Consider the following 14497-nt stretch of genomic DNA (forward strand, 5'->3'; position numbering starts at 1 on the left):
CTGTGCTGCTGTGCTGCTGTCCATTGGTCACTGTGTCACCGTGCTGCTGTCCATTGGTCACTGTGTTACCGTGCTGCTGTCCATTGGTCACTGTGTCACCGTGCTGCTGTCCATTGGTCACTGTGTCACCGTGCTACTGTCCATTGGTCACTGTGTCACCGTGCTGCTGTCCATTGGTCACTGTGCTGCTGTCCATTGGTCACTGTGTCACTGTGCTGCTGTCCATTGGTCACTGTGTCACTGTGCTGCTGTCCATTGGTCACTGTGTCACCGTGCTGCTGTCCATTGGTCACTGTGTCGCCGTGCTGCTGTCCATTGGTCACTGTGTCACCGTGCTGCTGTCCATTGGTCACTGTGTCACTGTGCTGCTGTCCATTGGTCACTGTGTCACTGTGCTGCTGTCCATTGGTCACTGTGTCACCGTGCTGCTGTCCATTGGTCACTGTGTCGCCGTGCTACTGTCCATTGGTCACTGTGTCACCGTGCTACTGTCCATTGGTCACTGTGTCACTGTGCTGCTGTCCATTGGTCACTGTGTCACCGTGCTGCTGTCCATTGGTCACTGTGTCGCCGTGCTACTGTCCATTGGTCACTGTGTCACCGTGCTACTGTCCATTGGTCACTGTGTCACCGTGCTGCTGTCCATTGGTCACTGTGTCACCGTGCTGCTGTCCATTGGTCACTGTGTCGCCGTGCTGCTGTCCATTGGTCACTGTGTCACTGTGCTGCTGTCCATTGGTCACTGTGTCGCCGTGCTGCTGTCCATTGGTCACTGTGTCACCGTGCTGCTGTCCATTGGTCACTGTGTCACTGTGCTGCTGTCCATTGGTCACTGTGTCGCCGTGCTGCTGTCCATTGGTCACTGTGTCACCGTGCTGCTGTCCATTGGTCACTGTGTCACTGTGCTGCTGTCCATTGGTCACTGTGTCACTGTGCTGCTGTCCATTGGTCACTGTGTCGCCGTGCTGCCTTGTTACCAATCAGAGCAAATTTATTCATGATCCGAATCCAGATTTCCCCGACTGCCGGAGTTAGACTTTAACTCAAGCCCCATGATTAACTCAGGCCCCTGGATTACTCATCCATTTAACATTAATCCAAACCTACCATCATTGATCCAGCATTTACATTAACACAATGCTACATTCTCCACGTGAGCCAGTATGGGTGACACGGTAGCACAGTGGTTAGCGCTGCTGCCTCACAGTGCCAGGGACCCGGGTTCAATTCCTAGCTTGGGTCACCGTCTGTGTGGAGCCTGCATGTTCTCCCAGTATCTGCGTGGGTTTCCTCCAGGTGATCAGGTTTTCTCCCACAGTCCAAAAGACATGGGGGGGACGTAGAGTAAATCCCTCTGGTTTCTCAGCGGGATTTTTAAAATGAATCTCCCACACTCTGTGCGCTGCTCAGTGCCGTGGCATGTATCATGCTAATAAGCAGTGGATTATTCCTGCTGGAAAAGCCGGCAGCGTAGTGCTGAGTGGGCCATTGCGCATGCGCCAGTCTGTCAGAGTGGAGATGGGTGCAGGCGCACTGGCCCAGCACTGCCAGCCCCCCAATCACTGGCCAGCCCCGAGTCCCGTGTCTGGGCCAGCCTCGACCCCACCACACAACCAGCCTTTCGATCTCCCACCCACCCCCCCACCCCCACAGTTCCAATCTTTCAATCCTGTCACCCCTACGCCCAACAATTTAAAACCATAAGAAATAGGAGCAGAATTAGGCCACTTGGCCCGTCGAGCCACTGTTGATATTTTTCTCATCCCCATTCTCCTGCCTTTTCCCTATAATCCCGGATCCCCTTTATTAATCAGGAACCTATCTATCTCTGTCTTAAAGACACTCAATGACCTCCACCGCCTTCTGCAGCAAAGAGCTACACAGATTCACCTCTCTCTGGCTGAAGAAAGAAGTAGCCCCGAACCACCCCCACCCCCTCAGTTCAGACCATCCCCCCCCGCCCCCCCACAGCCCTGATGCCCCCACACATCCCCAACAGGCCAACTCTCCCTCACCACCCCCCCCTTCCCCGCCGCTCCACACCAATGCTCAGCTCCGACGGCTGGCCTGCCCCCCTCTGCTCCCGACCCCTCTGCAGAGCGGCAATGGGATTCCCATACCCCACCGATCACCCCCCCCCCAGAAAGTCCTGACCCATTAGGCCCTGCCCTCCCCCCTTGGCACTGCCCAATGCCCCAGTGGGGATCATACATTGAAGCTTACCTCATTGTGAGGGAGTCCAGCCGCTGAGAAAATGGGTATCTTCTGGCCTCTGGCTATACTGTTCATCACATCGATGGGTGAAATCCCGGTTTGAATCATTTCTTCCGGGTAAATCCGAGACTGCGGATTAATGGGCTGCCCTGTTTATCGGAAATCCAGAATAACTCATGGAGAAATGATCCACCAGGAAGGTAAATTAATCAAGTAGATCCCTCTGCCATAATAGCAACGCTCAGCTGCTCCACGGGAACCAATCCCTCCGATACCCACATTCTGAGAGCAGGATGGACAATTATAAAGGAAGAATTAGAGTAATTCTTCAAAAAGAGGCATGCCGTGGAAACTTTGCATCTTGCACTCATCAGGACAGTTTTGCAAGAATCCAAAATAACAAATGGAACAACAATTTATACTGTGTGAGAAGAGAGTGCTGATTGGGTGACAAGTGACTCTCTCTGATGGAGGTGCAATGGAAAATGCATCAGGGACTAGTTAACTGCCAAGCTTCTGTTTAAATTCAAACCAGCAGGTCAACTCTGATTGGTCATGGCATTGCCATTGGGAAGAAACCAATTAGGAGGCCTGTAGTCGGAATGATAACTACCCAGATGTGGAGATTAGGAAACTGACACTCACCATTTATATCAAGGAAATCCTCTGCTACGACAGCAGGCCCCTTATCGATTGGCTTTCCAGATCCATTAAAAACTCGACCTAGAAATTTGACCACAAGAACACAATCTCATAAGGACAGGACAAGAGATGCAATGAGAAAAATATCCCTCCTAAGACCTTTCAACATTTCATCAATTACCCTATAGGCCTTCCAGTACCTGACCCTATAGACCTTCCAGGACATGGATCCTATAGACCTTCCAGGACCAGGCCCTATAGATCTTCCAGGTCTTGGCCCTATGGACCTTCCAGGACCTGGATCTTCTCCACTACTAGGACCTGAATCCTATAGTCCTTACAGAACCTAGATTCTTTGGACTTTCCAGGACCTTTATCCTCTGGACTGAATGCTATAGGTCTTCCAGGACTGGATCCTCTAGACCACCCAGGACCTGGATTCTTTTGAATATCAAGGACCTAAATCCTATAGTCCATACAGGAACTGTATCCTATAAACCTTCCAAGACCGGGCCCTATAGACCTTCCAGAACACGGATCCTCTCGACCTTTCAGGACCTGACCCAATAGACCTTCTAGGACCTGGATCCACTAGATTTTCCTGGACCTGAATCCTATAGTCTTTCAGGACCTGGGATCCTCTAGACCTTTCAAGACCTGAATCTAAATTTTAAAAAATAACAGAATGTTGGACATACTCAGCTGGTCCGGCAGCATTTGAGTTAACATTTCAGGTTTCTTCGGAACATCAGTTCCAGATCCTACAAATTGGATATTGCGGAACACCTAGAATAATAAAAACATACACCTTCCAGGACCTGGAAACTATATATCTCCCAGGACCTCGGTATATATCTTTCAGGATGAGGAAACTGTATAACTCCAGGATCTAGACATTATAAACCATGATGTGGAGATGCCGGTGTTGGATTGGGGTAAACACCGTCAGAAGTCTCACCACAAATAAACCTATTGGACTTTAACCTGGTGTTGTGAGACTTCCTACTACACTATAAACCAGTCAGGGTTTGGAGACTCTACACCCTTTGGTTCCTGAACATTTTAGACCGTGTGTTGCAGAGCACTCGGAGAGGGTGAGAGATCATGGCTTGTTTTGGTACTATTGGCATTGGAAGAAAGGCAGAGAGTGAGAAAGGAGAGCTCGTGGGCAAGGCCTCAAAGTTAGTCAACGCATGGTAGCACTTGGGAAGGCAGGTTAATAGGTGAGAGACGTATGGCACACTCACAAGGTGGGAGTGTCCAGAACCAGGGGTCACAGTCTGAGGATTCAGGGTAGACCATTTAGGATGGAGATGAGGAGACATTTCTTCACCCAAAGAGTAGTGAGTCTGTGGAATTCATTACCACAGGAAGCGGTTGATGCCAAAACATTGAATGTATTCAAGAGGCGACTGGATATAGCACTTGGGGCGAATGGGATCAAAGGTAATGGGGAGAAAGCAGGATTAGGCTATTGAGTTGGATGATCAGCCATGATGATGATGAATGGTGGAACAGGCTTGATGGGCCAAATGGCCTCCTCCAGCTCCTATCGCCTATGTTTCTAAGGGTCAGCTACGAGAGGACACAAGCTAAAAGTGAGGGGTGGGAGGTTTAGGGGAGATTTAAGGAAAAAGTTTTTTATCCAGAGGGTGGTGAGGGTCTGGAACGCGTTGCCCGGGAGGCTGGTGGAGGTGGGATGCCTCACATCCTTTAAAAACCACCTGGATGAGCACTTGGTACATCAGAACATTCAGGGCCATGGGCCACGTGCTGGCAAGTGGGGATTAGGTCAGGGCCTTTCATACGTTGGTGCAGACTCGATGGGCCGAAGGGCCTCTCTGGCACTGTTGTATTCTGTGATTCGGAAGATTAAGAATGGAGAATAAAGAATTGAAAAGGATGGATAGCACCAGAGTGAGAAGTAAAGAGATATCAGGTGGAATCAGACAAAATGGAGCTGCACAGTCAGGTATATTACTGCGCAGGATATGGTGAAGAAGCTTAGCAAGATCCCACCATGTGGGAATATTGGAAAAGGTTGGATAGGATTGGAATATTCCTGGATACAGGGGTCGGGTTTTAGTTGTGGAGGCCGGAAGCTTGTGTTGGGAAAGTGGCAGAACTGGCAGACCCGTCAACTGTTCGTTCTGGGGGTTCTGGGGCACGATGGAGACGGCAACAAAGGTGGGTGGGCAGATAGCCAGGCTGGCAAGGGCAGGAGTGCAGCTTCTAGCTACCCAGGCTCTTGTCCCCTATCAGTGAATGTGGGCAGGAATCCCAGCGGAGGGTTTAAACTTCCCCGAGGATCCGTTCCTCAGTGGGTTTCTCCGTTTCTCTTTGCCCCCATGTTGAAGGGTCGCTCACCCAGCATGTCCTCTGAAACTGGTGCCCGTAGGATGTCGCCAGTGAACTCACAGGCTGTCAGCCTGGCATCAATGCCAGACGTTCCTTCAAACACCTGCAAAAAAACAAAAATAAATCATCAACATAATCCTGGAGTCATCGGGGGCGGGGGGGGGGGGGTGGATTGGCAAAATCAGTTCAAGGAGCAATCAGATCAGTGCAAACATCGAGACGCGTCTCAGAGAAGATTAAACCCCGAGACATTCCTCGGCCAACATCAAACAGCCGGTGACGGGTGAGCGGGGGGTGAGGAGGGGGTGATGGATGAGCAGGGGGTGAGGGTGAGTGGAGGGTGATGGACGGGCAGGGGGGTGAGGGGTGAGTTGGGGGCTGAGGAGGAGGGGTGAGGAGGAGGGGTGAGGAGGAGGGGTGAGGAGGAGGGGTGAGGAGGAGGGGTGAGGAGGAGGGGTGACGGATGAACTGGAGTTTGGGAGAAGATGGGGCTCCAGCCGGGAGCATGTTGGAATCTAGTCTGTGAGCTAACCAATGCCGCAATGTGGGTTTGAGCAGGAGCTGAACTAAAGCGAGGCAGGAGGTGGATAATGTCACTGGGCTGGAGGTGGCTTGGTAATGGGGAAACTCGAGGGTCGGTGAGGTCTACGAGGAAATGGAGTTAGAGTCACAGAGTCATAGATGTTTACAGCACGGAAACAGACCCTTCAGCCCAACTTGTCCATGCCACTCAGCTAGTCCCAATCGCTCACATTTGACCCTTATCCCTCTATACCCATCGTACCCATGTAACTGTCTAAACGCTTTTTAAAAGACAACATTGTACCCGCCTCTACTACTGCCTCTGGCAGCTTGTTCCAGACACTCACCACCCTTTCTGTGAAAAAATTGTCCCTCTGGTCACTTCTGTATCTCCCCCCTCTCACCCTAAACCCATGCCCACTAGTTTTAGACTCCCCTACCTTTGGGAAAAGATATTGACTATCTAGCTGACCTGTGCCCATCATTATTTTACAGACCTCTATAAGATCACCCCTCAGCCTTCTACAGTCCAGAGAAAAAAGTCCTAGTCTTCCAGCCTCTCAAATCATCAAGTTTGTAGACAGTTTGGTTCAGTACAGCCTCTGCAATGTGCTGTTAAAGTTAGTCAGCATTAGTTAGAATCTCGCATTGGCTGGTTACGTATCCTCTGAGGTGGTCTTGGCTATCAGTGGGCAGTGGGGACTGTGTGAGGATCCAGTGGGGACTGTGTGAGGATCCAGTGGGGACTGTGTGAGAATCCAGTGGGGACTGTGTGAGGATCCAGTGGGGACTGTGTGAGGATCCAGTGGGGACTGTGTGAGAATCCAGTGGGGACTGTGTGAGGATCCAGTGGGGACTGTGTGAGGATCCAGTGGGGACTGTGTGAGGATCCAGTGGGGACTGTGTGAGAATCCAGTGGGGACTGTGTGAGGATCCAGTGGGGACTGTGTGAGGATCCAGTGGGGACTGTGTGAGGATCCAGTGGGGACTGTGTGAGGATCCGATGGGGACTGTGTGAGGATCCAGTGGGGACTGTGTGAGGATCCAGTGGGGACTGTGTGAGAATCCAGTGGGGACTGTGTGAGGATCCAGTGGGGACTGTGTGAGGATCCAGTGGGGACTGTGTGAGGATCCAGTGGGGACTGTGTGAGGATCCAGTGGGGACTGTGTGAGGATCCAGTGGGGACTGTGTGAGGATCCGATGGGGACTGTGTGAGGATCCAGTGGGGACTGTGTGAGGATCCAGTGGGGACTGTGTGAGGATCCAGTGGGGACTGTGTGAGAATCCAGTGGGGACTGTGTGAGGATCCAGTGGGGACTGTGTGAGGATCCAGTGGGGACTGTGTGAGGATCCAGTGGGGACTGTGTGAGGATCCAGTGGGGACTGTGTGAGGACCCAGTGGGGACTGTGTGAGGATCCAGTGGGGACTGTGTGAGGATCCAGTGGGGACTGTGTGAGGATCCAGTGGGGACTGTGTGAGGATCCAGTGGGGACTGTGTGAGGATCCGATGGGGACTGTGTGAGGATCCCATGCTGGGCAGTGAAGGCCAGTATTGTCTATGGTTGCGTTACCTGGACAACAGCCTTGGATCCGGCCACTTCCAGCACCTGGCCACTGCGCTGACTCCGATCAGGAAGAGTGAAGTTCACAATCTCCGCGTACTTGGGGAACTGTAAGGAAGGAGCAGGTAAAGAGATGTAAATGACACGAGATGGACGTGGAAAACAACATTGCTTATTTACTTCCAAAATCAAAACTGGGCAGTGGGAGGTGGATAGATTTAAGCTGCTGTCCAAATAATAAAGAACAAAGAAAATTCCAGCACAGGAACAGGCCCTTCGGCCCTCCAAGCCTGCACCAACCATGCTGCTCGACTGAATAAAACCCCCTCCCCTCCCGGGGACCCTATCCCTCTATTCCCATCCTATTCATGTACTTGTCAAGTCGGCCCTTAAAACTCACTACTGTATCTGCTTCCACTACCTCCCCCAGCAGCGAGTCCCAGACACCCACCACCCTCTGTGTAAAAAAACCTGCCTCGTACATCTCCTTTAAACCTTGCCCCTCGCACCTTAAACCTGTGCCCCCCGAGTAACTGACTCTTCCACCCTGGGAAAAAGCTTCTGACTATCCACTCTGTCCGTGCCCCTCATAATCTTCTATCAGGTCTCCCCTCAACCTCTGTTGCTCCAGTGAGAACAAACCAAGTTTCCCCAACCTCTCCTCATGGCCAACGCCCTCCAAACCAGATAACATCCTGGTAAATCTTTTCTGTACCCTCTCCAAAGCCTCCACATCCTTCTGGTAGTGTGGCGACCAAATAGACACAGTGGGTGTGATCTCCAGCCAGCTCTATCTCCAAACAGCAGGGATCTCAATATCCATTAAAACCTGGCAATCGGGTGAAGCTGATTCGAATATAATTAACCAGCCCCACCACATAATCCCCCCTCACCGTATTTCCAAACCTCACCAACATGTCCGAGACCCCCATGGTGGGCTGATGAGGGTGGGGGGGGGTTACTCCTTGGTCTGATTGAGACCTTTATTGGTGTGTTTAGACCCCTCCCCTCAAAATGACAGCCTGAAACACACCCCCACCCCCCCGCCGCTTTTTTTGTGACCAAGTGTCAGAAGATCTGGTGAGAAAACTTATCCATTTCACTGGAGGATGCACCAAAAAAACTAAAATCCCGCAGGATCTGAGAAAAATTTGAAGCAAAATTTCAGGAAGTTTAAATCTATTTATTATTGTCCCAAGCCGGCTTACGTGAAGCCACTGTGAAAATGCCCCCGGTCGCCACACGCTGGTGCCTGTCTGGGTACACCGAGGGAGAATTTAGCACGGCCAATATGTCTTTCAGGCTGTGGGAGGAAACCGGAGCACCCGGAGGAAACCCACGCAGACACGGGGAGAATGTACAAACTCCACACAGACTGTGACCCGAGCCAGGAATCGAACCCAAGTCCCTGTTGCTGTGAGGCAACAGTGCTGACCACAATACTGACCTGAGCAGCGTGAGCAAGCAAGCATGGAGACAACTCCAATCTCAAACCCATTACAGTACAGATGTACATAGTTCTTGTAGTTAAGTAAGTTAACCATTAAGACTAGAAGACTTCATTAAGATCCACTGAATGGTGTCCGACAGGAGTGTTTGATGGGGGCTGTAATTTAAATTTATAGCCAGTTCTGGGACTTTTGCTGCTGTTCCCATTTCTGTGAATTATCACCGGAGTGGGATAAGCATGTAGGTATCCCACCCCAACTCCCACACTACTTGGCAAACCCTCTGTGATTTGAATGATCTGAGTCTTATTTAGTCCTGGAATCCTTTCATTAACAGGATTGGAAACACAAAAATAAAACTGTTTTTTTTCCAGTTGCTATAGTTAGATGCTGCACTGTATGAGCGCACAAACATACCATATAGGAGCAGGAGTAGGCCATTCGGCCCCACAATCCTGCTGAATCATTCAATAAGATCATGGCTGATTTGTTTGAGTTGAAGTTTATTTATTAGTGTCACAAGTAGGCTTGCGTTAACACGGCAATGAAATTACTGAGAAAATCCCCCAGTCACCACACTGTTTGGGTACACTGAGGGAGAATTTAGCATGGCCAACGTGCCCAACCTGCACATCTTTTAGATTGTGGGAGGAAATCGGAGCGTAAGAACATAAGAAATAGGAGCAGGAGTAGGCCATCCAGCCCTTCGAGCCTGCCCCGCCATTCAATAAGATCATGGCTGATCTGAAGTGGATCAGTTCCACTCACCCGCCTGCTCCCCATAACCCTTAATCCCCTTATCGATCAGAAATCTATCTACCCGTGACTTAAATATATTCAACGAGGTCGCCTTCACCACTTCAATGGGCAGCCAGAGGAAACCCGCACAGACACGGGGAAACCCGCACAGACACGGGCCAAGTCTGATAGAGTGGTTATCTCCGGACTCTTGCCTGTGCCACGGGATAGTTTAGAGAGGAATAGAGAGAGGGAAAGTTTGAACTCGTGGCTGAGGGGTTGGTGCAGGAGGGAGGGGTTCAGGTTCTTGAGCAATTGGGGCTCATTCTGGGGAAGGTGGGACCTCTATAAGAGTGATGGTCTACACCTGAACCAGAGGGGGACCAATATCCTGGGGGGAAAATTTGCTCAGGCTATGCAGGGAGGTTTAAACTGATTCAGAGGGGGGGGTGGGATCCTGAGTAGAGGGGTTGAAAGTGAGGGGGGCATAGATGGGGACTGCAATGCACAGCATCGCAGGGGTGGGGTGGAGCAGGGTTTGAAATGCGTATACTTTAATGCGAGGAGTATTCGCAATAAAGTGGATGAACTTGCAGCGTGGACCAGTACCTGGGACTTCGATGTTGTGGCCATTTCAGAGACATGGATAGAGCAGGGTCAGGAATGGTTGTTGCAGGTCCCGGGGTTCAAATGCTTTAGTCGGAGTAGAGAAGGAGGTAGGAGGGGGGGAGGGGTAGCATTATTGGTCAGGGATTGTATCACAGTGTCAGAGAGGAAGTTTGATGCGGACTTGTCTGTTGAGGTAGTATGGGCGGAGATTAGAAATAGGAGAGGAGAGGTCACCCTGTTGGGAGTCTTTTATAGACCTCCTAAAAGTTCTAGAGAGGTTGAGGAAAGGATTGCGGAGACGATCCTGGTTAGGAGTGATAGTAATAGGGTAATTGTTATGGGGGATTTTAACTTTACTAATATAGATTGGAATTGTTATAGCTCTAGCTCGTTAGAGGGGTCAGTTTTTGTACAAAGCATGCAGGAAGGTTTTTTGACTCAGTATGTAGATAGGCCGACTAGAGGTGAGGCTATATTGGATTTGGTGCTGGGAAATGAGCCAGACCAGGTGCTAGACTTGGAAGTTGGTGTGCATTTTGGTGATAGTGACCACAATTCGGTTACGTTCACCTTAGTGATGGAAAGGGATAGGCATGAACCTCGGGCTAGTGGTTTTAGCTGGGGGAAGGGTAATTATGAGGCTATTAGGAGAGAATTAGGAAGCATAGGTTGGACTAGGAGATTACAGGGACTGGGAACGTCTGAAATGTGGAGTTTTTTCAAGGAGCAGCTACTGCGAGTCCGTGATAGGTATGTCCCTGTCAGGTAAGGAGGAATTGGTAGGGCTAGGGAACCGTGGTGCACCAAAAAAGTTTTTTCGTTGGTTAAGAGGAAAAAGGAGGCTTATGTTCGGATGAGACGTGAGGGCTCGGGTAGTGCACTAGAAAACTTTAGATTGGCTAGGAGGGAGTTGAAGAGTGAGCTAAGAAGGGCTAAAAGAGGACATGAGAAGACTTTGGCTGATAGGGTTAAGGAGAATCCTAAGGCGTTCTATAGGTATGTCAAGAACAGAAGGTTGGTTAGGGCAAAATTAGGGCCAGTTATAGACAGCAGAGGGAAGGTATGTGTGGAACCGGAGGAGATTGGAGAGGCATTGAACCAATATTTCTCTTCGGTGTTCACGCAGGGGGACATGGATATAGCTGAGGAGGACACTGGGTTGCAGGGGAGTAGAATTGACAGTGTTGCAGTTGATAAGGAGGATGTGCTAGATATTCTGGAGGGTCTGAAAGTAGATAAGTCCCCTGGTCCGGATGGGATTTACCCCAGGATTCTCTGGGAGGCAAGAGAAGTGATTGCTGAGCCTCTGGCTCTGATCTTCAGGTCGTCGTTGGCCTCTGGTATAGTACCGGAAGATTGGAGGTTAACGAATGTTGTCCCATTGTTTAAGAAGGGAAACAGAGACTTCCCCGGGAATTATAGACCGGTGAGTCTCACTTCTGTTGTGGGCAAGGTTTTAGAAAAAATTATTCGGGATAGGATTTATAGTTATTTGGAGAGTAAAGAATTGATTGGAGATAGTCAGCATGGTTTTCTGGCAGGTAGGTCGTGCCTTACTAACCTTATTGAGTTTTTTGAGAAAGTGACCAAAGAGGTGGATGGGGGTAAGGCAGTGGATGCGGTGTATATGGATTTTAGTAAGGCGTTTGATAAGGTTCACCATGGTAGGCTTCTGCAGAAAATGCAGATGTATGGGATTGGGGGTGATCTAGGGAATTGGATCAGGAATTGGCTAGCAGATAGGAGACAGAGGGTGGTGGTTGATGGTAAATATTCATCATGGAGTTCAGTTACGAGTGGTGTGCCTCAGGGATCTGTTTTGGGGCCACTGCTGTTTGTAATTTTTATTAATGATCTGGATGAGGGTATAGTTGGGTGGATTAGTAAATTTGCTGATGACACCAAAGTCGGAGGAGTGGTAGATAGTGATGAAGGGTGTCATAGTTTGCAGGAAGACTTAGACAGGTTGCAGAGCTGGGCCGAGAGGTGGCGGATGGAGTTTAATGCGGAGAAGTGTGAGGTAATTCACTTTGGTAGGAATAACAGATGTGTCGAGTATAGGGCTAACAGGAGCACTTTGAATAGTGTGGATGAGCAGAGGGATCTAGGTGTATGTGTACATAGATCCCTGAAAGTTGGGAGTCAAGTAGATAAGGTTATTAAGAAGGCATACGGTGTCTTGGCGTTTATTGGCAGGGGGATTGAATTTAGGAGTCGCAGCGTCATGTTGCAACTGTACACAACTCTGGTGCGGCCGCACTTGGAGTATTGTGTGCAGTTCTGGTCCCCACATTACAGGAAGGATGTGGAGGCTTTGGAGACGGTGCAGAGGAGGTTTACCAGGATGTTGCCTGGTATGGAGGGGAGGTCCTATGAGGAGAGGCTGAGGGATTTGGGGTTGTTTTCGCTGGAAAGAAGGCGGCTAAGAGGGGATCTTATTGAAACATGTAAGATGATTAGAGGTTTAGATAGGGTGGATAGTAATAGCCTTTTTCCTCGGATGGAGAAAGCTAGCACGAGGGGGCATGGCTTTAAATTAAGGGGTGGTAGTTATTGGACAGATGTCAGGGGTAGGTTCTTTACCCAGAGGGTGGTGAGGGATTGGAATGCCCTGCCTGCTGCAGTTGTAAATGCGCCTAGTTTGGGGGCGTTTAAGAGATCCGTGGATAGGTTTATGGACGAAAAGGGATTGGTTTAGGTTAGTGGGTCATTGTTTTGTAACTGGTCGGCGCAACATCGTGGGCCGAAGGGCCTGTTCTGCGCTGTAATGTTCTATGTAAATGTGCAAACTCGACACAGACAGTGACCCGAGCCAGGAATCGAACCCGGGTCCCTGGCGCTGTGAGGCATCAGCGCTAACCACTGCGCCACCACGTTACCCTACCGTTCTACATTCCTACCTCCCTCGCCTAACAAGAATCTGTCTACCCTCATCTTAAAAATATTCAATAGTGTCGCCTCCACCACCTTCTGAGGCAGAGAGGTCCAAAGTGGAATAACCTTCTCAGAGAAAAAATTCTCTGTCCTAAGAAGGGTGATGGCTAATTTTAAAACAGTGTTTCCTCGTCCTGGGCTCGCCCACGCTTCTAAACCCCAGTGGAAACAAGCCCAGTCTTGTCTAACCTTCCCTCATCAGGCGTACGGTGTCTTGGTGTTTATTGGTAGGGGGATTGAATTTAGGAGCCGCAGCGTCATGTTGCAACTGTACACAACTCTGGTGCGGCCGCACTTGGAGTACTGTGTGCAGTTCTGGTCCCCACATTACAGGAAGGATGTGGAGGCTTTGGAGAGGGTGCAGAGGAGGTTTACCAGGATGTTGCCTGGTATGCAGGGGAGGTCCTATGAGGAGAGACTGAGGGATTTGGGGTTGTTTTCACTGGAAAGAAGGCGGCTAAGAGGGGATCTTATAGAAACATATAAGATGATTAGAGGTTTAGATAGGGTGGATGGTGATAGCCTGTTTCCTCAGATGGAGAAATCTAGCACGAGGGGGCATGGCTTTAAATTAAGGGGGGGTAGTTATAGGACAGATGTCAGGGGCAGGTTCTTTACCCAGAGGGTGGTGAGGGACTGGAATGCCCTGCCTGCTGCAGTTGTAAATGCGCCTAGTTTGGGGGCGTTTAAGATATTGGTGGATAGGTTTATGGACGAAAAGGGATTGGTTTAGATTAGTGGGTCAATGTTTTTTTTTTAAAAATAAGACTGGTCGGCGCAACATTGTGGGCCGAAGGGCCTGTTCCGCGCTGTAATGTTCTATGTTCTATGTTCTACCCGCCCGCTCCAGGTACCTTCTCCTTAGACTATCGCTGAGAAGGAATGAGAAAGTTGAGTTGTTTCTGGCAGCAGCCAGCTGTCAGCCTCTGGACCCCTCGGGACTGGAGGGCCCCGCTGGAGTTTTACACTTTGGCGATCAACAGTTGGCGGCGCTGATTAAGTAAGAGTGACATCTCTCACACTGGCCCGGTAATCTCCTCACTGCCTCTGCCTCACGCATCATTACCCCAGACGCCTCTCAGCCAGGAAGTGAGCTCGCTGACGGCCCCCTAATGAATGAGCTGCACAGTAAAAAGGAACAATGGAACCACAGCCCCAACTAACTTGTTGAAGCTCTGGGCTCGAAGAATCACAGGGAGAAGCATCAATGTTTGTCTAGTAGCACCACTCGCTCCCCCCCCCCGCCCCTCTCCAAACCCTACCCACCCCTCTCCCCAACACTGCTCCGCCAACCGGGTACTGAATAGGTGTTACAACAGGGGCCGGTCATTTACCTTAACATTATCCAGCACCACCAATGGTCCATTCACTGCTGAGATGGTCCTGTACGCTGCAGAAAGAAAAGAGTCGAAATACTTCAGCGGGTGAGAAGGAGCAGCAGAGGAAGGTTCCGCACGCCGTCACGCGG

General features: G+C 50.2%; 1 pseudogene across 1 annotated transcript in view; it reads right to left on the minus strand.

Annotated features, from left to right (window-relative positions):
• The window catches only part of LOC145337810 (V-type proton ATPase subunit B-like), a 77684-nt pseudogene that overhangs the window by 41211 nt on the left and 21976 nt on the right, over window positions 1-14497 (minus strand). Inside the window, exons 2-6 of the transcript XR_013885402.1 lie at window positions 14364-14419; window positions 7310-7408; window positions 5224-5317; window positions 2860-2937; window positions 2224-2363 (exon numbers count right to left, since the gene is read on the minus strand). The product of XR_013885402.1 is annotated as a V-type proton ATPase subunit B-like (transcript). The remainder of the gene's footprint in view (window positions 1-2223; window positions 2364-2859; window positions 2938-5223; window positions 5318-7309; window positions 7409-14363; window positions 14420-14497) is intronic.

The sequence above is a fragment of the Carcharhinus amblyrhynchos genome, unplaced genomic scaffold (genome assembly GCF_965287045.1).
Source record: "Carcharhinus amblyrhynchos unplaced genomic scaffold, sCarAmb.v2.hapA scaffold_77, whole genome shotgun sequence".
NCBI classification, from domain to species: Eukaryota; Metazoa; Chordata; class Chondrichthyes; order Carcharhiniformes; family Carcharhinidae; genus Carcharhinus; species Carcharhinus amblyrhynchos.